At 30.9% G+C, this 27,024-nt stretch overlaps 1 protein-coding gene across 1 annotated transcript in view; it reads left to right on the top strand.

The window, feature by feature from the left end:
* The first annotated feature begins 18,951 nt into the window (after positions 1-18,951).
* Positions 18,952-27,024, top strand: part of LOC103573115 (serine-rich adhesin for platelets) — a 111,174-nt gene continuing 103,101 nt past the window's right edge. Inside the window, exon 1 of the mRNA XM_008552012.3 lies at positions 18,952-20,567. The gene's annotated coding sequence lies outside the window, so the exon portion shown is untranslated. The remainder of the gene's footprint in view (positions 20,568-27,024) is intronic.

The raw sequence follows: 27,024 nt of genomic DNA, 5'->3' as shown, positions 1-27,024 counted from the left end.
ACATCAATAATTACTCTAACATTACATGCATGAAATATTTACTCATTAAAATTATAATATTATTTATAGTTAATAGATAATAATTACAAATAAAAAAGTATCATAACTAAAAACTGATTTGTCATTGGTATAAAATTGAATTTTTAGTACACGTTAATTACACGCAAGTATTTTGTTTGTTTAAAATTGCCATAGAATGTATACAGTTGATAAATTTAATGACAAAGAGTGAAGGACAATGAAATATTAAATACATATGCACATTGAGATTTTAATATAATCGTGATAATAGAAACAGCTGATGAATTTTTGAATCATTACATAAAATATTAATGACATTAATGCGAAATAATATCTCCGGTGGTACTGCATTGTGGATTACTGGTATTCATTTTCAAAAAATTATTATTATCTATTGGAATACGCTGATGTGTATAAAAATGATTGATAATTCTACGTTTAGATAGCCAATGGTTTCGTTTTATCAATCAAATTAATATATTGATAATTTATTATTATCAATGCTAACTAAAATATATTACTAATAAGTTATGAATGTAATTGCACTAATCATTTATTACTCCACTTGAATTGATTACTAAAAATTTGTTGAATTAAAATATTGGAATAATTATTTTTAATTTTATCAATCTGATAATTTTTTTTTAAATAACTAGCGGATAAAAAAATTATTTTTAACGGTTGGTCAAGAAAAATTGAATAAATTATTTTTCGATTAATTTGAATAAATAGCAATATAAATTTTATCATCAGTGGTATTGAAGTACTTGTTTTCTACAATTTACCGCGAGATGTCTCGATGTACTACAATTCTCTTACATTCAAAATGTGTCGTAATGACAGACAAGTGTTAAACAGAACTGCATTAACTGATTAACAAGATGAATTATAAGATGGGCTTTCTTTTTTTCAATTGAATATTGTATTGTAAAAAATTTGCGGAGTGAACGCAAATTGAGTCTGGAGTGAATTCGGAGCAAATGTGGGATGGATGGCTGTGTATTTATTTAATTCCCTTGGAGTAAAATTCACAACAAAAGGGGGTGTATTATAATTTTTAAACTCTGGTTCGAAGTGAAATTAAATCCTAAAGAGAGTTTATTTGAATATTAAAACTCCGAATCGGAGTAAATGTGAATTTGAATAAAATTCCGAGTACTCCGAAATTACTCCGCTGGAAAAACAAACTCCGTATGTGGAATGATTTTTTCTAGAATTCCAGAACATTCGGTGACGGAGTAAATTCAGATGTAAATAAAATCCATAATCATTCAAAATTCACTCCCGACCTTTTACAGTGTAAGGAATAATAAAAAAAAAAAAATTCATATTAATTTAACTGTTGGTTATATGATTAATTTTTGTCAATTCCATTTTGAATGTTGTTCGTCATCATTCGCTCCACGCTCTAGTTTACCCTGGTAACCCAGTTTAAGAGTGTGTGTGTTTGAGAAGTGATGCAGTAGCCGAGCATTATCTTGCACCAATGCGCCAAAAGAAAAAAAAATAGATAAATAAATAAAAAAATGTAAAAAGCGCATGCTGGTCGTCCGGAAAACGTGATGTCTCGACACAGCTACCATATACTTTTATTACGGTTTTACTTTGTTATTTTAAAGCTGGTGCTGGTGTTAATGCTGACACTGGTGCTGATGTTGTTGGTTCCAAGAGAAGATCTCTACTACTGTACACGTTGGCTGATGCGCGAAAGTATTAAAGTATTAGCCTTGGACTCAATTCGAGAAATCGGAGATCCGGCTATACTGTAGGCCACATATCTTCATGTACTCTGAGGATACTTTGATACGGAAGTATCCTCATAAGATATTTTTATAAAATTTAATTTTATTATTTAAACTTGAAATTTTATTCATAATTAATTTTTTCAGATTAAATCAGTCAATACTTTACAATTAAATAACAATAATCAATATTTGTGAGATGATTATTAAATATTGTCGATATATAGGAAAATTTTTTAAATAAAACAAAAATTGGTAAGTAAATTGATGGAAACTTGTCTATTTACTGATCCTCTTGATTGTTCCGAGGATTATTGGAGGAATATCCGGTAAGCCATGCATCATCGTCGATGGTAATAGTGTGCTTAGGCAAATGATTTGTGTCACGTGTGATTAGATATCAAACCTGACAACTTGTTGTACAAAGTAAAATTAATTTTATCATCAATTACATCTAATTGTCGTACACTAATTGATATTGTACAATTACTTTTATCGTTTATGATAAAAAATTATTTCATTATAATTAAGAATGGTATTCATTTTTAACAACTAAAATACGTCACATTAATTTAAGTCTTAAAATCATATGACTTTTATGTAATATATATATGAGTAGTATTACTATTAATGAGTCATTATTATTACATCAATAGATATAAATTTGTTGGATTCCCGGTAATTAAAAAAATACAAATATTTATTAGAGTAATTAGTCCTTGGTAACAGAATTTAGTGTTGGTGATATTAATTGTCATTTTGAGTCTCATGAATTATTGCTGATCAAATATAGAAATAACTTTATACCTTTTGTTATAGAAGTTAATTGATTTTACATTATAAATAATTTAAGGAAGTGATAAAGGTTAATTTAAAGTTTGAATTTATTATTATTTAAGGTCTTCAAGTAGTCTATTCTATAATAAGAATTTAAATTTAAAAACTCTGGTTGGTTTATAAATAAACGCGGTAACTGTTACTATTTTAAATTCATGTTGTATGACATTAACATCAACTTTTGACCGCCATACATTCTTACATCACACTAGACATTTATTTATATAAGGAGAATTTCAATGAAGAACTTTAAAAATTTTATAAAAATGGTTTGAAATTTTAAATTATTTTCAAATAATTAAAAATTCCCGGGTCTTATTTTCAAAAGTATTTTTCTTTTGGAATTTTTGCTTGAAATTTTTTTAATTTTTTCCAAATCATCGAATTTGACAAATTTTATTTAAAGTATGAAATTTTTTTTTTCATTTTTCTGAAAATTCTCCATTTTGTTCAAAAATGAAAAAAGTTTTTTTTTGATGATAATTGAAAGTTTTTACGGCAAAAATAAGTGGAAAGGAAAAAATTAAGTACAACCAAGATCGAAAAACGTATTTTTTTTCATAGTCTCCCTATTGAGTCCACCCCTTCGCTGTAGACAGTTAAAAAAAATTTTATTGTCTGACCTATTTACTATAAATACATAATAGTCCTTTATATTTAAAATTAATAACTATCATATTTATGATGATATAAATACAAATGAATTCTATTTTAAGCTCAAAATTTTTTTTCTTAAATACTGCTCTCGTAAGTATTTTTTTTTACGATAATATGTGAACAATAATAAGAAACTCTTATCTTTAATAAGAAGCTCATTTTTACTTGGGTGTATTTAATAACAAATGAAAAATAGAAATAATTAATTGTCAACTTTAAGTAAAATTTGAATAGAATATTTGATAAAGACCATAATATATAATGCTGAAATATGTATGTATGTATTTTATAAAAGCAAAGGAAAAAAGTATGTAGATAAAAAGTTTTGTCGTACAAAGCAAGAGATCGTATATTGTGATGTATGTATATAGTAGAGAGTTTTTTCCCGAGGGCAAAGTAACTTGAATCGTAAACTTTCCGAATAGAACGGAAACGTATAAACCAAGTGAGATGCTGAGGAGGCAGAGAAGTGCTCGCTGTTGCAATGTCATCGTCATTCCCGTTGAATCTATTCCGTAGCTGTCGATTATTTTTAAAATTGTTTCTTTAAAATGTTGAAAAACCGGAAAGTAATATATATCAGTAACAATAGATACATATGAAACTGTTGCATAATATTTTATATTGAAAACTGTCATTTTATGTTGACGACAATAGTAAAGAATCAATTATCCGGATTTAAATCTATATAATATTTATCGTTATATTATATTTTATTACATTTGATAATATCTATTGAATCTATATTCTAGTCTGCTGTCAGACAATACGAAGAAAGTTGTGAAAGTAGATCGTCGAGACGAATACACCGTTTGGGGCTTCAACATTTAATCGACGGGTCTTGTGATTGCTCATTCGTCGTATTTCTTATATACCATCTGACATACATATACATTTATATATGTACATTTATTATCCAAGAAATATTTATGAGATTAATATCCACGTGATCAATTCAAGTGTAAATATTAGTAAAGGATGAGTATTTTTTATTCTAAAAGAGAAATTTTTATTTTATTTTATCTAATCGAAGTGCATTAAATTAAATAAATGTATTACTCAATAAATCTTGCTGTAATTTTAATATTATCTATAAATATACTATAATTTTTCATTGTCTAACGTCTAAATATTTATTTTTACTCAAACTTTAACTTAAATTATTTTTTACTAAAAATTTTAATTTATAATTTATTAAACGTCAGTTACATTTAGTAATAACTTAAAACTTTTAAATAAAGTTTTATAAAAAAAAGCTGTTCGTTTTAGTTAGTTTTTAATTTTAATTTATCAAGTTTAATGAATTTTATAATTAAATATCTAGTAGGAAAAAAAATTGATTATTTATTTTTTTTAATTGAGAGAGAATTGTTTGATATGTATAATATATATATTATATATCTCATTAGTAAGTATATTAACGTGAAAATGAACGTGATAGCCTTGGAAAGGAAATGACACATTTGTCTGTTATGGTCGTGTATACGAAGGAAGGTCACTCATGAATAGAACCTAGACCACAAGCTCCACAGTAATCGCGTAGTCTCTCCCTATAGTTTGCTTCGAGTTAGCTTAGATCTATGTTGGGTATGCGGCTAACTTAGGAATTTCCATCGATCACTCTATCTACGTCTTTCTTACCAGTACATATACTCATCCAACCCACACGCATATATATACCAGACATAATATAATATATAAATCTATATACTTATCAGTATATATATGTTACGTGCATGCACATCGTAAATCTTCTATGCGTTCCACCAACTTTTGAATTATATTAATTAGCGGCTTACTCTTACTCAAATTTTTTTATTCATTTTTTCTTGTCTATTATGATAAATATATGTACATATATTATTGCATATATGGATATCTTACGAAATTATACTTTCGAACCTATTCTCAAAATTTTTATTAAAAATTCTTAACTAACCATTTCGACGTTCTGATTAGCAAATTGTATAACTTGATATTTCTTAGTAGATGATTCTGTGTAATTTTCAGATAGTAATAGTGAGAAAAATATCATTTGAGTAACCTAGACAAAAATAGTATATATGAATGGAGGGTTTTCTGAAATGGAGTAGACAATTCGCTAATTAGAACATCGATTTCACCCTACACCATTCTATCAAATGATATAAATAAAAAAAATATGATGAATTATTGAATTGAATCATGTATATATTAATTGATCTTTTTCGCAGAAAACTTTTACTCGATTTTGTTGATGCACGCTTAATTTTTTTTAAAATAATTAAGTCAGTAAAAGTTAATTAATAGTCAGTAAAAACAAAAAATTGAATTTGTTTTGACAGAAATTTGATATATGTACATTCGATTAATATAATTAACGGTAAAATATAAATTAATTTTATTCCATTAAAATACACAATCAAAATGTTAGCTTTGAAATTAAATTACCTTGCCCACATGTACTTGTTATTTTAAAATTATTTATGCGTGGGAATATATAATGACAATGAATTTATCAATTTTAAATTCTAAATGTCAAAAGTTATAGCAACATACTGTTGGCTTCAACTTTTTCTATATTAATTATAAAAATATCTATAATTAAATATGAATAATTAAATTATTAAAATAATAATAATCAACAATTAATTGCTTATAAGCTTTTGGCGCCAGCAGACTAAAAACTGTCAGAATTAAATATTAACTTCTAAATAAAAATAAAATAAACAAGTAAACATAAAAAAATGTTAAATATATTCAACAGAAAAAAATTCCTCCATGTTCCATTTTCAGCAGAGCTACAAAATTATTCACAAGGTCTTAAATATTTTTATTATTTCATTAATTGTTTATTATTAGTCGACATATTTTTTTGACATTATTTGAAGTTTTTATTTATAAAAAATTGTCCCAGTTGATAAAATTTAAATCAATAAAAATGTAATAATTTATAAAATCTGTTACAAATTTAAAATAAATAATTATACAATTAACAATGCAATTGAAAGAAAATATAAAACAGATTATTTGAATAGAATAATAATAATAGTTTAGTAGAGGATGTTAGTGTTATTCACGGCATGCGCATAATTTACATATTTAACGTAAAACATTGATGCGCTGGACCTTGTATGTATAACAAGCTAATCGATACCCCGCGATGCTCTCCAACAGCATCAGAGCACTACTACCGAGCATCAGCATCAGCATCAACAGCATATCCGCGCGCATCGTCGTTGTCTGACGCTCTCGAGTCATGTACGCCCGAGTCAAATTCATTCGAGCGATTATCGGCTCAATTGTTAGCCGGCCAAACCGTAACTCCTATTCTATCCGAGTTCTTTATGAAAAAATTAACTAGAATGGACAATATTTTTATTTTTTATACTTTTTTTCCTCTTTAATTACAAGAAAACCTAAACCACTTGGACTAAAAAATTACTTAAATTTAAAAATAATTAATTAAATAAATAAAAGAAAGCTTTTGTATAAAATAAAAAAAAAAAAATTATTACAGCGTAAATTTTCGCGGTAGACGGAGTAAAAATGAATTTTTAATTATTATTATTTTTTGTTTTTTTATTAGCGAGTACTTGAGATATGAAAGAATAAAAATAAGAGATTTTCCACTTTTTCCGTTTTCAGTTTTATGTCGTTTGTATATAGATATAGATATAGATGTATATGTATGGAAGGTTAGCATTCACGTGGAATTCCTAGGGGAATGTGACACAATGCGTGACGAAGGATGAGGAGAGGGCACAAGTGAAGTAAACGTTGCGTTGTGGAGTACAGAGGACGGAGGATAGAATATAGAAGATAGAAAAAAAAGAATGAGATGATAGAGAAGAAAAGGATGGCGAGTGAGTAGGGGTCGAGCAAGGAAATTGTGTAATTTATTCAGTGAGCCGGGAGAGATCGCGCCCAACGGGCTCTTCCCATGCATGATGGCACAGTTGGGGGCAAGGAGGGCCACGTTGTGTTCCCGGCGTAGAGTTATTACTATATACTGAAACTCTGAGCAAGAGAGATCTCTATATTATGTATATATATAGCAAGATCCAAGAGCAAAGCTGAATTTTAGTGTGCAGTCGCGGGCGGCAGGCGGGGGCAGAGGGGGAGTTGAGGAAAAAGACGTAAGGGAGGTACATTTATTCCGGAAATAAAACTTGTGTCGCGAATGGCATATGCGCATCCAACACCAAGACCTAATATAATGTATAACAACACGGGTTTTTACTCTTCTCTTTCTCTACTTGTATATTTATGTATCTACTGTTTTACTCTCTTACTTCTTTACTTTACTTATATTATGCCCAGGCATGTATCTGAAGGCGTGCGTATATACTGTTTGTGTAGTTTAGTGTACAAAGCAGCCGTGATATATAAGAGATATGAAGAAGAAATTGGTTAAAAGCTAAAGCTAAGGATGAAAATGAAATTTGCCAACTCAGTGCTTGAGCCAAGAAAATTCGTAATTTGAGTATCTCCACTCTTTATACATATTTACCTTGAGAGTTTTCTTAAGTGGTTCGTCAAGTTAAAAAAACATTTATTTTAAATGTTGTATAACATTTTTATGATTATGATTTTTGTATGCTGTTTGTTTTATTATCATTTTATTTTCTCAAACCCAAGTCCGTTTCTATGCAAATTAATTTTGACGATATTGTGACATTTTAGTGTACACTGAAATTTATCTACATAAATAATTCCAGTTAATATTTTGTTTGAATTTTACTTACGGTCATAAATAATTTCAAGCTTTATTTTATTCAAATAATTAACCCAAAGATTTTATCACTTCATTTTTTTTTTTTTTTTTTAAATCAAAAAGGAAACGAGGCTTTGATCTCATAATGAATGATTCGCGGTAGAGCTGTTTAAAATTGTAAATGAAAAAAAAGTGGTGAATGAACATGCGTCTAAACGCATTTACACATAGATACTTATTAAGTATTAAGTATAGTTTTAAATGTGTGTATGTAATATTAAAGAGAGAAAGAGTAGCATAGGTTGATGATGTGAGTACATAGTTGCTGGTAATACTTCTTCCTCTTGTGCTTGCAGCAGGAGATGCGACGTGCTCGGTCGGTCGGTCGGTCACTGAACCGCTGGCTTCTCCAACTTGATGCCATTCCAGTCCGTCCTGCTATGCTGTGTATAGTCTACTATCTGGTATCATTTGTGTGTGTGTGTTTATATGTCTGCATGCATTCATCTATATATGTATGTATGTATGTAGATGTATGTGTGTATGGTATGGTGGCTCACCAGCGAGGGAGAGTACCGTTAGATTGCGAGCCGCTGCTACTCTACGGTCTGCCTGGAAACCAGCGACACATTGTGACTGCAACGACTTTAAGAACGCGAATTAAATATAATACAACTTAAAAAAAATATAAACGTTCACCTTTTATTATCATCATTATAACCTTTTTATCTATTTAACTAATAAATAAATCAACTGCCGGCTCTTCAATTTAATTACCGTCTAATCTTTTTTTTGATTGATGTCATTTACATCACTGATAAAAATATATTTTATTTTATATGACGTTATGAGTTATGGCTAAAATTTATAAGTGAAATTGAACTTCAAAATTAAGGATTCTAAAAGATGAATAAAAAAATTTAGTATTCATTTGATTGATTTTTTATGAATTGACGTGACATGAATGAAGATAAATATGTACATGTATTTTATACATACAATAAAAGTTAATTGATTTAATAAAATAATAAAAGTTATTAAGAGAAAGTATTTTATTTATAGGTTTATCTTTTTTATTTAGCTATAAAATTTATTTTTATCAATTTCTCTGCGTGCTCCGATACGCGGTTTATTTTTGTCTCACACCATATACACACGTGATAGCCAATTACTTAATTTTGTAAATATTATGACAATAATAAACAATCGTACTCCATTCATAGATTTTCGATGATACTATTTATTAAATCGTTTGAAATAATTTTATTTTTAATTTTTTTAATAAATTATTAATAATTATGATGACCAACAAAAAATTGTGACTTTCGATATTTGATAAGCTTTTATAATTTTGTTCAATGTCTAGTCAAACGAATTACAATTTCAAAGAATCTGTACAAATTTTTTTTTTTTTCTGAAGACTAAATAAAAAATTAAATTAAATTATTACAAAATTAAACACATACATTGTAATAAATTGCAAGTGATTGTGGATTTTATTTAAATCTGAATTTACTCCGTAACTCGGGGTTCTGGAGTTTTAGAAAAATTCACTCCGCATACAAAATGGAGTTTGTTTTTTCAACAGAATGATTTCGGAGTGATCTGGATTTTATTTAAATCCAGATTTACTCCGATTCGGAGTTTCGATATTAAAATAAAATCCCCATTGGAGTAAATTTTACTCTGAGGAGATGAAATAAATAAGCAGTCATCCGCTCCGTATTCACTCCGGATTTAGGGGAGGGTGGGGCAAAGTGAGCACCCTGAAATTTTCTATGAACGAGGATCATAATAAGTCACGTTTACTTTTTCACGACTATTTATTTATTACTTATTAGCTTATTTATGTCTTACCCATTTTTGCCCACTTTGCCCCATATTTTAAAATTCGTAATTTATTATGAACACAGCTTATTTATAACATATTTAAAGTGAAGAATTTCGAAAAAGTAAAACGAGCAATAAATTTGTCTTACACAATTTTTTTAGATAGGGGCCCACTTTGCCCCTAGTTTTCGATTTTTCAATTTGAATGGACACAGCTAATCAATGTTAAATAACAAACAAAGGACTATAGAGTAAGGAGTAAAGAAAAGTAAAGATAATCCTATTCCTAGCTTACGGGGCCCACTTTGCCCCACCGTCCCTTTATCCGCATTCACTCCGCAATTTTTTTACATTGTAAAAAATAATTACCATATCACTTGCTCTATAATAATAATAATAATATTAATGTACAGCAATGTTTCTCAATGATTTCCTACATGTGCAATTGACATGATTCACGTCATAGTGATAGATTTAGCGGGGGCGACAAGAGTCCGAGTAGAGTAATTCTGTTCTCATAGCTCTCGCGCCTATATCGATTTTCTATCATCCGGCCGTCTAGGTTCTATATAACCCATGTGTGTTGTGTGTACCTACATAACACACGTAACGTTGCGTTTATCTGTTATTCGACTCTTCACTACATACAACACCCATACACATGTACATATTGAACGTATTTATATACAACCCACACGGCGATACACTCATGACCGCACACCTACACCAATCAGATTCTAAAGCAGACCCATAGAACGCTAATATTCTGCAACTCACGTGTCTGTTCCATAAACGTTATAGCGTTAGTATAATCGTCTGCAATTATCTTCATCCATATGTTTATAATGACATAGTAAACTCGAAGATTGTCACACTGACCTGAATAATAGTTTGTTACGATAGCTAGTCATCTAGTCAATAAACAATAATGACGATATTAAAAATTGATAATAACATTAAATAATGATAAAATTTTAGTTTTATTGTAGTGATTGATATATAAAATAATCTCAGGTGGATAAATAAAACGGGATGTGATGAGTAGAGTGAGATAATAAAAGAAAAAAGGACGGAAAAAGTGGATGCGGAGAAGGTTATTGCAGACAAGAAAGGATGGCGAATGATGGGTGTATATAAACGACACACCAAAGAGGGTGCTATGGAACATGCGTAGGGTGGTTCATTCCAGAATATGCTGGAGTTTGTGTTGTGTAGGGTGGTGAGGTTGTGTATATAGCGGTATGGAGCGCGGGAAGACCGTTGAAGCAGAGAGCTGCTGACGACGTGGGGGATGGACGCGGGTACCATGGCAACCATGCCTGGGCTTTACCTCCTATCCACTGCCGCGACCGTCACCGCCGCCGCCGCCGACGACTATAATATGTCTCGACGCGCGTCTTTCGATGGATTTATACTGTACTACCACTACTACACAAACCAAGGACCTAATACCGACTATACATACTCTACTACCTTTCTGATCTGCCGACTATCATTTATACTTTTCTTTACATCTAGTCCACTCGTGCACAACGCAGATCTTTTATCCGGGGGATAACATTTGAATTTTAAGTCTAAGCTTGATATTTTATTAATACCTTTATCTCCGATTTTTATCTATTATCGAATGTTTTGAATGCCATCAATAATAATAGATTTATTTATTGTTTTATGCATCGCGCTCTTTTTTTTTATTAGCTATTGTTCGCTATGATACGCTCAAATTCTACTCTTTTTATAATTATTGTTTTTAAATTTTTTATTGGTATTTTTTTTTTTTTAATTGTGAATACTGAAAATTGGAAACAGTATTTGTAGTTTTGTATTTATATTATTTTTTTTTTGATATTTGATAGTCCTTGTGTGTTTAGTTTTATGATCGTCTTGGTGTCAATCTACAAACGGACAGTCCACGAAATATCGCCTATAAAAACTCAGGCAGGGTCAACTGACATATGTGATGCTATTTCAAAACAATCAAATCATTTTAGGAGCGTTAATAAAATTTTCGTACGTGGAATGAAAGTTTTATTGAAACACCAGTATAAGGAATATATTCACTAATTAAGATTCTTGTTTATTTTATAATTAAGTAACCAGCATAATTTTCAACCATTGTTCGTCAGCAATTTAATTATTTCTAATTAATTATAAAGCGCATAATTAAAAAATTTGAATTTTTTTCGATTAATTTTTTTTTTTGCCTCACTTCTTTTAATTTCATTTAAAATATTATTTGACAGGCTCCTAAAGGTTTATTTATTAAATTAGCTTCTACTAAAAATGAAATTATTCATATTTTTAAAGTTTATACTTCATTGAATAAAATTATCAATAAAAAAATTCATGATTTTTTTTTTACTTTTTTAATTTTTTTTTTTTTTTAATGTAAATATCATTAAATGATATTTATGAAAATAGGAATAATTAGCCTGAGTAAAATTGGTTTTCCGAAATGTTCGATGAATTATGATCGTTTTAACATTTTGCGAGGTCATGCAGCAGCAGCAACAGCGGCAGCACAAATACACGTGCGGCCGAGCGTTAAAATACGCGTTCCGACAAGCAAAACCGTAGTCCAACCAACAACATGTAACATGCATGCATTCATTCCGGTGACGCTCTTCGTAAACGTGCGATAGTCGCCAAAAAGTTTTCGCAGTTCATGCAGGCCATCAGTTATATATTTTCACGAGTTTTACAGCTCATCTATTTTCATGAGTATGGGATGAGGATGAGTATTAGTACATATATATAAATGTATTTGTATATCCATATACAGTATATTTATAAAGCGAGAGAAAGAGATTAGTCAACAAGAGATTATGATTGTCAAGTATAATCTGCCGATCTTCAATATGAGAGACTAATTAATTGAGCATAAGACGAGCTTAAATATACTCGGTAAATTCTATATTGTCAAACTGTAATAATTATATTTTGCAGGTGACGTTTGACCTACATTATTATACTGATTCTTGAGTTCAACGAATATGTCCGTGTATTATCAAAGTCTAATCTATGATATATAATATATATATATATTATGTACAATGGACGATGTACGTAAATATTGCATGATATAATCCAAGTGTAATAGTGAAATAAACTCTCATCCTTATGCACGCTGCCCTCGGTACAAGTACAAGAATATATACATCCATACCTTAGTCTTGTCGGTGTGTAACAGTGTAACGGAGAGTTTCCGAGAGCTGTTTGCATAAGTAACTTGCATTATTTCTGGCGCAATATGAAATCTTAATTTCGCATAATCTTCTATGCTTTTTTTTACACTTTTATAATATATTTTAATAATTAAATAGGCATTGTTATTATTATCTTAATTATTTTTAGAAAACTCGTGTTATTTATAGAGTGCATATAAATTTTTCAAACCTGATAATAAACTGTGATATTTTTATATTATATTTCAGCTTCACAAATTTAATAATACTTCACTTATATTTATAAAAAAATTTATCTTCATATTTTATTATTGGAATTTTATGAATGTGAACATAATAAAATGATTTTTTTTTTGACAACTATTTTGAAAATGTTGTAATGAAAAATGTTATGAATCTGTGAAAAATAATCGCAGAGTAAAAAAAAATGTTTTCATAAATGAATTTGTCGTTTTTAGTTTCAATTAAAAAAATAAAAAGTTTTTTCCAAGAGCTGCGAAAACCCAAAATAATTTTCTTTTTTATGTTAATGTCAATGTTATGTACTGCTAAACATATATTTATTTTATTACAGTTAAGGAAGTTAGTGCGCCAAGTAATGAGTAATCATTAATTAAAAAATATTGCATTTTTAATTGATATACCGCCACTTAAAATTTACAACCCAATGATACACAAATTAGAAGCACGCTTTCAGAAATACTTGAGTAATCTTTGTATTTTTTTTTTTTTAAATTCAATACAAAATTTCTATTTTGCTTAATAAAAAATAAGTAAATTTTTTTTGTTTGTTTGTTTTTCAAATATTTTACACGAGTTTATTTTATTTAAAAAAAAAAAGTATCAATAGAACGTTTATTTACCGATGAAATGTATGAAAATAATTAAATTTAAAATATAACGAATCAACAATAAAATCAACGATACAAATACTAGAGCGTGAAACACGATTGAAATCCTTTAAAATCTCTCAGCCAGTTCGTGTTTTTAATTTATATTAATAGATTTAAAAAAAAGCACACAAACACACATTTATTCTATTCATTAAGCTTGAAAAATTTTATCAACAATAAAAATTTCTCAAATTCAGCACAATGAATGGCGTTTTGTCTGATTGAATAACCCGCGTTTATTGTGTGCAGGATTTAATTTTTACGCTCGAGCGACGTGACAAGCTTAATATAAGTTTAAGATAATACCGCGAGTTAAGGTTATAGAGTGTTTTACATGAACGTTAAACAATTCAAGGACGAATTATTGACATTATTAAATAAACACTGTTAAATACTTTTTATTTATATTTCAAATATTGACAATTAGTAACATATATTTATTCACAATTTCACACACGTAATTTATCGCAATATTCGAGTTACTATTGCTCATCGACATCCATAAGTAGATAATATATAACTCAAGGTAAAATAGGAATACATATGAAGCTGAGAGTTTAACTTCTGGCTGTCATATGTTGATGCAAAACTCTGTAGAATCCGCCTTCGGCCGTCGGTTTACTGACCTAACGTTTGCCTCTGAGTCCTTGGCACTTGATTCACAAACAAACTAGTTCAAGTATTCATGACTTATAAACGTTATAAATAACTCATTGCTATTAACAGTTTGATATTAAATATCATCTGTACATATTTATCTATATATATATAAAGTTAAATTTATCTGGACGAAAATAATATTTAAAATTTGTTTTAAGATAACTGATTATATGATAAATGTTCCGTCTGGGATATAATATACGTCTGAATATATAAAAGAGAAAGAGAAAGCTCGTGAGTATGTGACACTTGTCAAGTTCTACTCTACCATACTCGTATTATTGAGACCAATCCACTACACACTGTGCTCTGGTGGTACACTTGAATAGCGATCCATGGACGCGCAAATAGAACCGGTTTTGACAATTGTTCCGAATGTTGTCATCAGGGAATTATCGAGAGTCGAGTATTAGTACTATAATTCGGGGGGTTAAAATCCATTGACGTGTTCATTCAATCATGTGACGTTATGTGATCTACGATAATCGATCAGACAATATACTGAAAACATAAATTTACAACTTAAGTATTTAACGTCAAATTTTTAATTATTTTTTAACTTTACCAGTTTACAAGTGATTGAAAAGTCTTGGGATACCGACAGGTGGTGTAGTACAATGCAATTGAATAGAAAAAAAAAAAAAAATAATAATAAAAACATAGTGCAGGGGGAAACGAATGGAGAACCAATGGGAAAGAGAAGGAAAGAATGAAAAGGGGAGTATCAGCTCGCGTGTCGCACTCATGTCGACAACACGCGGTTCACCTGGCAGGTTCTTTACTACTCTATACCATACCTCGAACGTCATTCTCAAGCGCAGGTACTCGCTTATGCTGCTCGGTGCTGACCTACCCCTGATGAGATTTTTTTTTTTACATTTTTTCGCTGTCCAAACTTATTTGATATTCTCTCGTTTTATATTTCACTATTATAATATATTCAAATGTATTATATACCAGAAAATAAAAAATTTTAAAATATATTTATTTAGGTAAGTGAAATTTTGTTGGTGTAATTTTTTTTTCTTTTTTAATACAAGTGTAATTATGCTTGAGAAAAAAATTTTTTAGGTGTGATGGATTTAAGTGAAGGTTGTTAAGCGTGTTGGCGGCGAAGAATAGAAGGAAAATTTAATGACAATGAAAAATCGTAGGTGATTACCCGACCCTCGTTTTTGGGTTCGGGTTTTAGTTTGTATTTGGTCGTAGTAGTATGTAGTAGTAGTAGTAGCTGGTATCGATCGGAGGATGAACGGTACTGTATATCGTGTCGCGGCACTACACTGACACACAGTGTGGAAGGTACACAAGGTGATTTGCGATTCGACGAGACAGGAAAACGATGATGCGATATTATTGGCTATATATTATTTACGAAATGTTATATCATATGTATATTCGAATGTTGGTATAGATCGTGTTTGCTTTATCCTCTTTTCTCTCTATTCCTCGTTTCATTATTTTATTTTATTATTTCTTTTTATTAAACTCTTTTGCATTTTTCACTTTTATTTATTCCATTTCGTTTATTTTTCTCTCATTATGTACGGAGTTATGAAATTTTATTCTGACGGCAAGCCAGTGAACGAGCAAGAAAGATTCGTTGACGGCACTACCTACAGTAGTTGGGATTTTTTGTACTTAATAAAAAAATTAAAAAAAAAAAATCTTTCATTAAACAAGCGGACGTGAAAGTTTGACGTGTGCTCGTATTCCCATGGAAAAAAATAACAAAAACTAATAAGCAAGTAATAATTCGTGTCGATAATTTTTCACGGCGTTGTATTGTTAAATTTGCTAATGGTTTGAATAGACATGCGTAATATTATTACAGAGAAAGTAATTAAGTTATTTTATTAACATTAGTTAAAATGTCCATACTCGTAATACAGGTATTAGTACGTATGTGTAATATTAAAAGAACGGAGTACATGTCATTTTTGCAGCCAGCGCGGACTCGATGACGAGTCGCAATGCTTGACGGGAAAGCGGTTCGGCTCTCTCTACTTGGCTCACTCAGTGGCTCAAGTACAACTTGGCAACAGTGCGTAGCCTGCGCGCCACTGCGATTCCTCACCATCGTCGTGCAACGTCGCATCACCGCTGACGTACGTGAGTATGTATTTGTATCCACACATACTATTCTTTACATATGCAGTATGCGTGACTACTCGATGGTATGTACTATATACATATATGAGTACTCACCACTGCCACGCAAAGCATGAGGTGCCATTGTCGATGTGTTGAATGTACAGTACATAGTAATAGTGGCGATGGTAAATCAGGTGCGGCCTTTCCGCAGCGGAAATTTGCGGAAATTCCATCGATGACAACATTCGAGTCTTTTTGCCTCACATATCTACTGTCTCTGTACAAACAACTACATATAATCAAGATCAAGTATAGGCAATAAATATTGTATGAGTAAATAACCTGGAGTTAATTTTTTTCAACCGATAAATAAAATTAAGTACAAGTGACACCTGATACACGTGCCTTTGTTAGCAAACTATTAAAATAGTTCAAGAGTAATAAGTTAATATATATATGTATTTTTAAACTTTAAAGTATACATTGAAAGTTTATGTGTACAGTAGAAATACGAACCAATAGATATTATGTATGAAGGTAAAATATTAAATCTAGGAGATGACATTTCCCATTAAATTTAACGCGTAGAATGATCATAGTTGCTTTATCAGCATTAACGAGAGTGAGCTAGTATATAGATATATAGGTACATATATATATGTATGCGCTGGCGGGCTCGCGTGAACGTAACGTGAATTAATCACTTACGCGAGTAGTTAGAGAGAGAGTATAGAGTAGTACAGTAGCATAGCAAGTAGAGGATTAACTCGCACGAGCGATTGCTATTACATTACTGTACTCTTCCATACTATGGGTATGTTTGTATACATATATAGATAAAGTAAAGCTTCTATTCGGCGTTCGGTGTCTGAGTCGCTTTCACGAAACACCGGAGCAACGACAACTTGTTGGACATTGGCACCAAGTTGCTCGGCAAAGAGAGAAAGAGAAAGAGGTATGTACTTTGAGAGCAGACAGTGGCAGAGGCGCGAGTATCTGAACCGTATAACTACAGCTTTTCTTCAGCTGTGTAGTGTGGTATGGTTCCTTAGTTAAGCGGACAGAGAGTAAAGTGGGAGAAAGCGATCGCGATGACGACAAGCGTAAGAAACTTTTGGTCGCGTGCGAAACTAAAAGTCTTTCTGCCGTCTCTGAGTAACATGCAGCAGTCACTGCTCTGTTGTATCTAGTTGTTGAGTTGCTGGTATGGTGAAAATGCCAGATCTTGAGGAAAAGGCCCGAAGAAAATAGATTTTCTCATTTCGTCTTTAAGCGCGTTCTTCTTCCTCACGGGAGTCAGCAGCAAGAGACGCGAAAAAAATTTCAGGACAAACGGATTTTTCTTTTTATCCTATTCGTTTTCTCAAGAGATCCCATCACACTACAGACTACAGATATATATGTGTATATTTGAGACTTTACAGGCACTGAGTATAACTCTCATATAATACTGTCACACACACGCACACATATATAGATTCACGTGCAGCAGTATCGGAAGGACGAGAAGAAAATTTATCGTCTCGGACAGATTGAAAAGAATCCTCGGAACCGTACAATGACTTACACGCCTCAAGTTCTGTTTTTTAAAAAGAAAAAAAACTTTTTCATTATTTAGTCCAATAACCTTTGGTCCGCAATATCGTATGTACAACAAAACCTTCTACTAATGTCTAAAAAGACGAAAAAAAAAAAGTTTAAACACTACGTGTCATGGGTATTAAAACTCTCTTTCCGTATTGTGGTATTTTAAAAAAATAAAATAAAAAGCAGCATGGGTAGAGGACGGCCCTTAACCCGCAATTATGTGATAAAAACCACAAAGGATCTTATTGCGGGAACGATGATGGTGTGTGCAGGATTTGGTAGTGTTTCCGATAAATGACCGCGGGGATGGAAAGTTTCCGGGTGGACATTCGGTTGGTGTTGATAATGCTCCACACTTTTGCATCGCTCGTATCGGCTGTTTAGTTGAGTAGCCGATCTCACTAGCATACGCCAGCAGAGTCGCATCGGCCTCACTCGTTCATTTCGCCGCGTTCACCCGCGGTGGTGCTGTATGGGAGACGAGAGTCGAGTACACTGTGTACATGTGTGCGGGTACTGCTGTATGCCAGCAACGCGTTGGCTACACCACCACTGACATCAACTACCACACACACTGACAGCATCGCACTTCTATATATATATATATATATTAGCACTGTACAGTACTTCTATCCTTCTATCGTATCGTATAGTTGCGAAGAGCCCCGAAGGCGGGTGCTCCGAGCGCCCGAGCCGAGTCGGTTGGCTGCGATCAGTTGCTCGGCGCTCAGTTCGAGTCGGACCTCCGCCGTAGACGTTTCGTCGCTTGTCCGTCTCACTTGTCGTGTCGTATCATTAATAAAACTAAACTCTACTCCCTTTCCCTATAGTTGTTATATATACTCTATACCAGAGAGTGTCCTGCAGTGCGCGCGCGGCAACGATAAACTGTGTATCCGTTTAATTAAATAATAATAATAATCTGCTATCAATTTAAATATATTTATAAGTGTAGGAGGGAACCGATCAGCTTGTGGATTAAGTAAATAAATGAATAATAATAATAACGGTTATTATTATTATTGATATTTGAGAATAAAGTCTGGTGTCCTCGTGAATGGTGGGTGTCTTGAGTCTGTACAATAGTAGGCTGTCAATAAAGTATAATTTGGGCAGGTTTATGTTTGTTTAAGTTGAATAAAGTGCAGTGAAGTGAAAAAGAGTTTTTTTTCAAATATTTAAATATTGAGAGAGGAGATAGAGAAGAGTTATACGTTAAGTATTAGCACGTAGAGCACACCTGTGTGCTCCTCCGCCTCCCCCAAGTGGGAATAATCGTGTGGTGAAAAGTAGGTTACCCCCAGTGCGTGTCCTTGACGAGTGCCCGATACACACGGTATTAAAACCGCGCTGCTCTGGTACTCGCATCGGACGGCCCAGTTTTAACAACCGACGCGCACTTTTACGTAACTACGTGGCTCCACGCCGTTATAACATTTTTTAAGTTAACTACAGCTACAGTCACAAGTTTTCACTCAGCTCTTAAATCTACTCTTCTCTTTTCAAAATTTAAATCAACATCTTGTCTGGTTATTACACTCGTGCTCCGTTTTATTGTTGTTTACTTTAATTTTTAAATTTACTCGTACACAGAGCGGTGAAAAAGTTTATCAGTTTTCGCTGGAACTAAATTTAAAAGTTTCAGCTCTCGTCTACCGGCGGAATATTTAACTCAGATATTTCGTCCTCTCAATAACTTGGAACGAGTAATTTTATTTATCATGTGATTTTAAGTGACGGTGAAAGGTGCTAGTGTGTATTAATTATTTTAAAATTCATCGTAAGGATATCAGTGAAAGCGAGGAGGAATAAATATAAATATATGTATATATATATATTTATATATGTGTTGTGATTAAAACAATTTTAATGAGATTAGTGTCCCGTAGTAACTGAGCTGAACGACTGACAACGAAGTTCCACGACTAATATTCCCCGTATCTTTATCACTCATATGTATATTTATTAGTGTGTGCAAAGTTGATCCTCAACTTGTGTACTCTTTATCATTAGCTACTTGTACAACAGCTTCTGGTGCTCTCTGTTGCCTTGTGTTTCTCTCACATCCTCATCTTTCTCATATAAATATCTATATTTATATTTATATGTAACACGCATTCTAAAACGTCATAAGTGTACACGTAGTATGGATGTAGCAATAATAATAATAAAAATGTATTTGTATTTGTATATATATTTATGTGACAGTGTTATTTGTCAGTGATTCAACGAGCAAGTGATAATAAAGTGTACCCGTGCCAATCTGCCCCTGTGGATTTATTATTGGATATATTAACACATCACCGACTTGACGAAACGGAAGAGTGCCGTTTACTTGCTCTAACTATCCTCGAGTATCATTTATGTAAGTATATATGTATATATATAATACTTTGATACTGATATATTTATTATTATTATTATTAATAGCATTGCCATTTATTTTTATGACTCAACGGTCGACGTTTACCCTCGATACTTTGGAGTAAAAGATTTTTTTTTTTTTTTAATTATCTTAGAAATTTAAGGACGGAAGTGAAAAATTTTATTTGCATTGAGCAATAAGTTGTTGAGCGTCACAATACAGGCGGTAAAAAATATAAATCTGTAACTATCTATTGTTGATTGGCTAAGACCAACTGGTTGTGAAGAAGACATTTGATAAATATATGTAAGATAATTATGTCTGATGAGAAATTGAATTAGCTATGGGATAGAGCCGATGAGAAAAGGTGGAGATAGAGAATAGAGGGTAAATATAGAGAAGAGAGTAGAGAGAATAGTCAGGGGTTGCAACGGGAGTTGAGTCTCTTGGCAACCGACACTAAATCTTAATGTTACGGCCACGATAAATCCACAATATCCTCTCACAGATTCTCATGCTTCTATATACTCTTGTTACAATCATTTTATAATCCTCTTTCACTTTGTTTCTTTTTTTTCTTCGTTTCTTTAATATCATTTTCGCAGCTACGGAAACTAAAACTAAGACGGCGTTATCACTGACTTTTAATTTATACTGTAGAATAGCTGCGGATTTAATCCGGAGTAAATGTAAAGTGGATAACTGTTTATTTATTTGATTCCCTTGGAGTGAAATTTACTCCGAACGGGAGTTTATTTTAATGTTAAAACTCCGAATCGGAGTAAATGAGGAAATGAAATCCAGATCACTCCGGTGAGAAGATAAACTCTCTATTTACTCCGTATACGGAATTATTTTTTTTGAAGACTCTGAAACTCTGAGTGACAGAGTGAATCCGGAATTAAAATCCGTAATCACTCCGAATCCACTTCCGATATTTTACAGTACATCGATACTGCCATTTTAATATGGCGTATCCCACATTTGAGAAATTTTTCAGGAGACGGTAAAAACATTCCACGGTCGCAAAAAGTTATGTTTGCATTAGTATAACCTACAAATTTATTTTCATGCTGGTGAATGTAGCAGACATTAGACAAAATTAAAATTATAAGTGAATAGAGTGAATAATTAAAAAAATAATAATTATAAAAAATGCACTTACTAATTTAAAAATTTTTTAATTGCGCATTTTTTTAAAAATATTTTATTAATTATTTATTCTATTTATTAATAATTTTAAATTTATCTGATGTCTGATATATTCACACTCATTTTATATAATTTTCAAGTTAGCAGACTATTAGTAATTTTCGGTCTCTTTTTCAACAAACTAATTACAAAAATACAAAAACTAAAAAAATGCACATGTAGAAAATTAAAAAAGCTGTTGGTGCATTTTTTTCAAATATTTTTTTTTATAATTTATCATTTTAAAAAAAATCCAAACATTGTTAGACATCTTTTAACTTCAGTATCATTAATTTTATTGTCATGTTTTTCATAAATAAGATACAGGCATTTGTAGTGAATAAATAATTTTGAATTAAATTCTTATTCGTCGTTAATTGCGTCCTTAAATTAACTTAAAATTAAAAACATTAAGCGTGACAAAATATTTATTTAAAATACTAAATAAACAATTTTACCCAGAAAATTTTTACATAAACTGCACATTGTTGCAATGGTTCCATTTTTAAAAAAATATTAAATTTTGTGGGATACGAAGTATTAGAATGGCAGTACCGATATAATATTTTCATATGGATTTAAAATTTAAAAAAAGGAATAATAAATGTTTGGGGTCCCGACGTACGTTTTATTTAAGTTTTTGGCTTACTTGCTCGAGAGTGAATTAAATCCAAAGGCGTTCCAGTAACCTCGTTACTCACCGGCTTAGAGTAGTCATATTATATTATATTATATAGTACATACTATAGTTGTCGACATTGCTGGCTTTAGATACTGTAGTTAATGTAGCGGTTGTCAGTTTTACGTGAGAGTTTGTGTTTCTCTTTCTATCTTTCGTTTACTCAATTCCTATCCGTAGTTGTCATCCCTCAACTGATGCGTCATTGTCTGACATATTGGATTACTTGATTTATGTAAATCTGAATACACTTGATCGTTTGAATACGTCATATATATATATATATATATACATATATATTTGTATATATGCGTATGTATTTATTGACTGGTGAATACACATTCTGCTGCGGTTTTCTCTCAATACACTAATTAATCGTAATAAATCACGACTAATAAACAATATATTATAACAATTAATTCTATTATTATAAAATAAATTAAATGGAATAAATAATAATAATCTACTTTATTTATTTTATATTTATCGCAATATGCACTCTAGGGCACGTCTATAGTGTCACGGTTTGATAGACACACGCGAGTATCGATTACTCGGTTTTATATTTTGTCATTGAAATATTTCGCTTTTAAAAAAAAATTTAAAACTTTATTTTTAAAAAGTTTGTTTATTGAAACGTCAGAAGAGCAATTGAAAAATAATGAATAGTTTCTTTGTAATGGCTTTTTATTTATTATAATAAATATGTTTAAAGAATAGGAAGTTGAGAATAAAGAGATGTAGAAAAAAAAGGATGAGCATTTGTGCATCACAAATGTATCAAGACTAATCAAAGACAACACGATGATATCTATGCTGGTAAAGATGAAATTCGTAAAGTTGCTGCGGTGAATGTCGCTTTAGAGAGTTTTAAAGATAAACTTTTTTTGTTATACTTTTATTTTTACTTTGTCTTTTTTTTTTTTTTTTTTTTTTTTTTTTTTTTTTTTTTTCATTTTTATCATCAGCGAGTACTGATGAGACCAAGGGAAAAAGAGATACGATAATATAGTACGCGTATTCAGTAGGGAAACGAATATATAAGAGAACCGATTGTCACGGTTTTGTTTCTTTCTCTTTGTCTTTCTCTCTTTCTCTCGTCACTTACTCGTCGTTGTCGTCGTCGTCGTCGTCGTCGTCTTGTCTCTCGATTCACTGTCGTATAAATTCCAACAGTTATATCCCGGTTTCGGTTGGATGCCCACGGCAGTGCAGAAGCTGAGGGGCAGTAGAAGAAGCCACGTCGTGTCTTTCATTACTCTCACTCGTGCCGGTTCCTCTCATCTCATTTCCCCGTACCTACATACTCACTTTTCACCAATTCCAGTTTTCTCTTCTCTTCATATATATATATATATATATATATATATATATATATATATACATATTTACTTATATCTCCATCTCTGTTTTACGTAACTTTCATTTTAATGATTGACCTGTAATGCATTTGCCAGAAACCTTTCACTCACTAAAACACAACTTTTTTCTTTAATTAAATTTTTTTTTTACATTATCTCAGCAATAAATTAAAAATACGATTTCATAACATCATTGAATTGTAGATATTTGATGCGCCGGTTCATTATAGAAAAAAGAAATGTTTTAATGTTACTTATCGATCGCGGTATGTATGTTGCATGTGTACAAAGCTTTAAAAATGAAAAAAAAATTATCTATCCGGTTATTTTTTTACATACGTATAGGCCTATTTAGATATCTTTTATAATGTTAACGACCCCATTAATTTAATGCTCAATATTGTATATAAACATGTATCTGTACGTCCATATGCTTTTTTCCTAATTAATAATTAATTACTATTTAGTAATTCGAAAAAAAAAAAAAAAAAAAAAAAACGATAATTGCTTTGCAATTGTAATGTTGTAATAATTTTGTTAGCGGCACAATTGATAATTTGATGTAATTGCATATTAATTAATAATGTTATTAATTTTGGTTCACGAACAATCGATTTTTTAAAAATAAATCAGCTTTATAAAAGTGAATAGTGGCAACAAATTAAGAGAATTATTTTATGTTTCGGAGCACAATCATGGCATTTAATTATTACAACATATGTGTAATTACCCCTGAGTATTGTTTTCATTATAACGAAAAAAAAAAAAACCATAATGTCATTTATATATGAAATATTTATTGTGTTGCGGAAATATAATCTGTACTAATAAATATGGTTTCATATTTAATGTACATGCATAATTATTATATTAAATTTATATGAATTTCATGGTAAAAACATTTGTAAATTTTTTAAAATTTATTTATTTATTCATTAATAATTAATGAGAACGGTCTTTTTAATAAATAAATTTAAATTGTCTCGCCTTAACCTTGTCGTCAGTTGCGTCACACGTGCACTGAGTGTAACAATAGCAAGTGTCGTATTAACGGTAAAATAAGTAGATTTACGATGAATCTAGATCAAAGAGACGTACGTAAATATATAAAGAAGACAACTATTCTTATACTAGTTACATATATAATTCTGTAAAAAACTGTCAGTACGTGATTATCGTACAATACAAAAATGCTAAAAAATAATACCAAAATAACTTACATATATATATATTAAAGTGATAAGTTTGTCACTTGAGTGCATCAATGCGTGATTTGATCGATTCAAGATGCCAACAATTCGTCCTCGAGCAAGGTAGAATAAAAAAAAATGACAGAAATTCCGTTGGAATGCATATATAACAGTTGTGTGTATATTTATGTATATGTATATGTATAGGCATATGTGAGTAGCGGTAGAAAAGTCGTGCGCTTGAACGAGTCACGCTCGATATCGATCAAGTCTCAAGAGAGTAGGTGCAATATTTATGACCCACTTTATGAGCCACTGCAAGAGTCTCAAAGGATATACAAGTCGTCTGATGTGCCATTCAAGTCTGTATCAAGGACGTTTTTAAAGATCATACACTTGAAATACACATCTTATTAAACGCTTTGTCAATTATATATAAAACGATATAATGTCAATTTTATCCCTTTTAAATGGCCCACTTGTGTGGTTCACTGTGTAGTTTAAATAAGCGTGTGTGTGTGTGTGCACCAGTCGACGAGTTTATTCTCATCTCATAAATTCTCCATTCACTTCATTGCTATGTAACACTGTAATGTGTAACGAAGCAACTATGTGTTATATATATGTATGTATGTATGTATTTTTTTTTTTTTTAAGCAATTTAATCAAAAAATTTTTTTATCGCTTATATAACAAAACGAGGAACGTGTATTTTAATTTTTGAACCATTTTAATTTATTATTACGAGTAATAAACTCAAGGTTTTTTGCGGGATGAAAAAATAAAAACGAAATTAAAAAATATAGTATAGAGCATAGAGATAAAAAAGGGAGTAGTAAATTCATTTAAGTCGAGGCGAATTGGACGCTCTATTCGTTGTACGGAATTCAAAAATTTTTTTCGTTATTTTTCTTGACTGTATTTTTATTTCATCTTTCTCAATGCCTTTGCGCCCTTTTTTTATCTCACTCACTCTTTATAAGTTTCTACGACGTATTTATTTGAAGAGGTCCCGCCAGGATCTCGAGGATTCGTTGATCTTCTAAGACGTTTCTTATTTTATTTTTTCTCTTTTCGTCGTTTTTGTGTTATTTTTTTTTATTTGTACTCCCAGTCCTCTGTCTCGCTCTCGTATACACAGAGTAGGTTATAAAACTACACCAAGTTCTTCAGCCGTTGTTAACGTTCTTCGTCGGCTTGTTGCTACTCTTCCTCCACTCTCTTTGCTTGCTCACAACATAAATCTTGACCGCAACGGTCGAGCCGACGAGTTTCAGAGTAAAAGGCCTCGCACTCCTCTCATCTTTTTTTACCATCTTGCTCTTTCGTTCTCGCGGCCTCTATACATCTACACTTACTACACTCGTTTAAAAGCTAACGCATATCCGTTTGACTTCATCACGTGTGTTCCTTTAAATTTCTCGCGTTCGAAATTAAAATAAAAAATATATTTATATTGTACATATATATATATATCTATACATATAAATATAAACTTTTTTTTTCTCACGTTTTTTAAGTCGTACCGAACAACTGACCCAATGATTCTACGAATACGACGATATATTTATATTTAATATATGTATTTAATTTTTTTTTTTTTTTTTTTTTTAATATTCATTTAGAAATTATACAAATCATGAACGTGATGATAAGTGAACATGAAATTACATAGAAAAATTATTAAAATTTATTTTACAAATAAAATTTTATTTTTTAATATTTAAAAGGACGTTCTTGCGCGACTCGTGAGTCAGATGAGGGCTAACTGTTTCAAATTTAATTCCGAGGCTATTAAATTTTTCTCAATTTACCAATTTTTTCGAACTATCGAAAATATTTATATAACAGTTATTGTAAAAAATATAAATTCTCAATTAGACATTACTTTGACTTAATACCGCAATTTTTAAATCTCAACACATACATATATTTGTCAATATACGATTAATACACATCATGGATGATAATAAGAATAATTATTATAATGTGAAAAATGATGATGAATCTTTTAAAAGGAAATTTGCTTAATTACT

This window comes from Microplitis demolitor, chromosome 8 (assembly GCF_026212275.2).
Source record: "Microplitis demolitor isolate Queensland-Clemson2020A chromosome 8, iyMicDemo2.1a, whole genome shotgun sequence".
NCBI lineage: Eukaryota > Metazoa > Arthropoda > Insecta > Hymenoptera > Braconidae > Microplitis > Microplitis demolitor.
The sequence above is the reverse complement of the archived record's forward strand: the minus strand, read 5'-3'. Positions and strand labels throughout refer to the sequence as shown.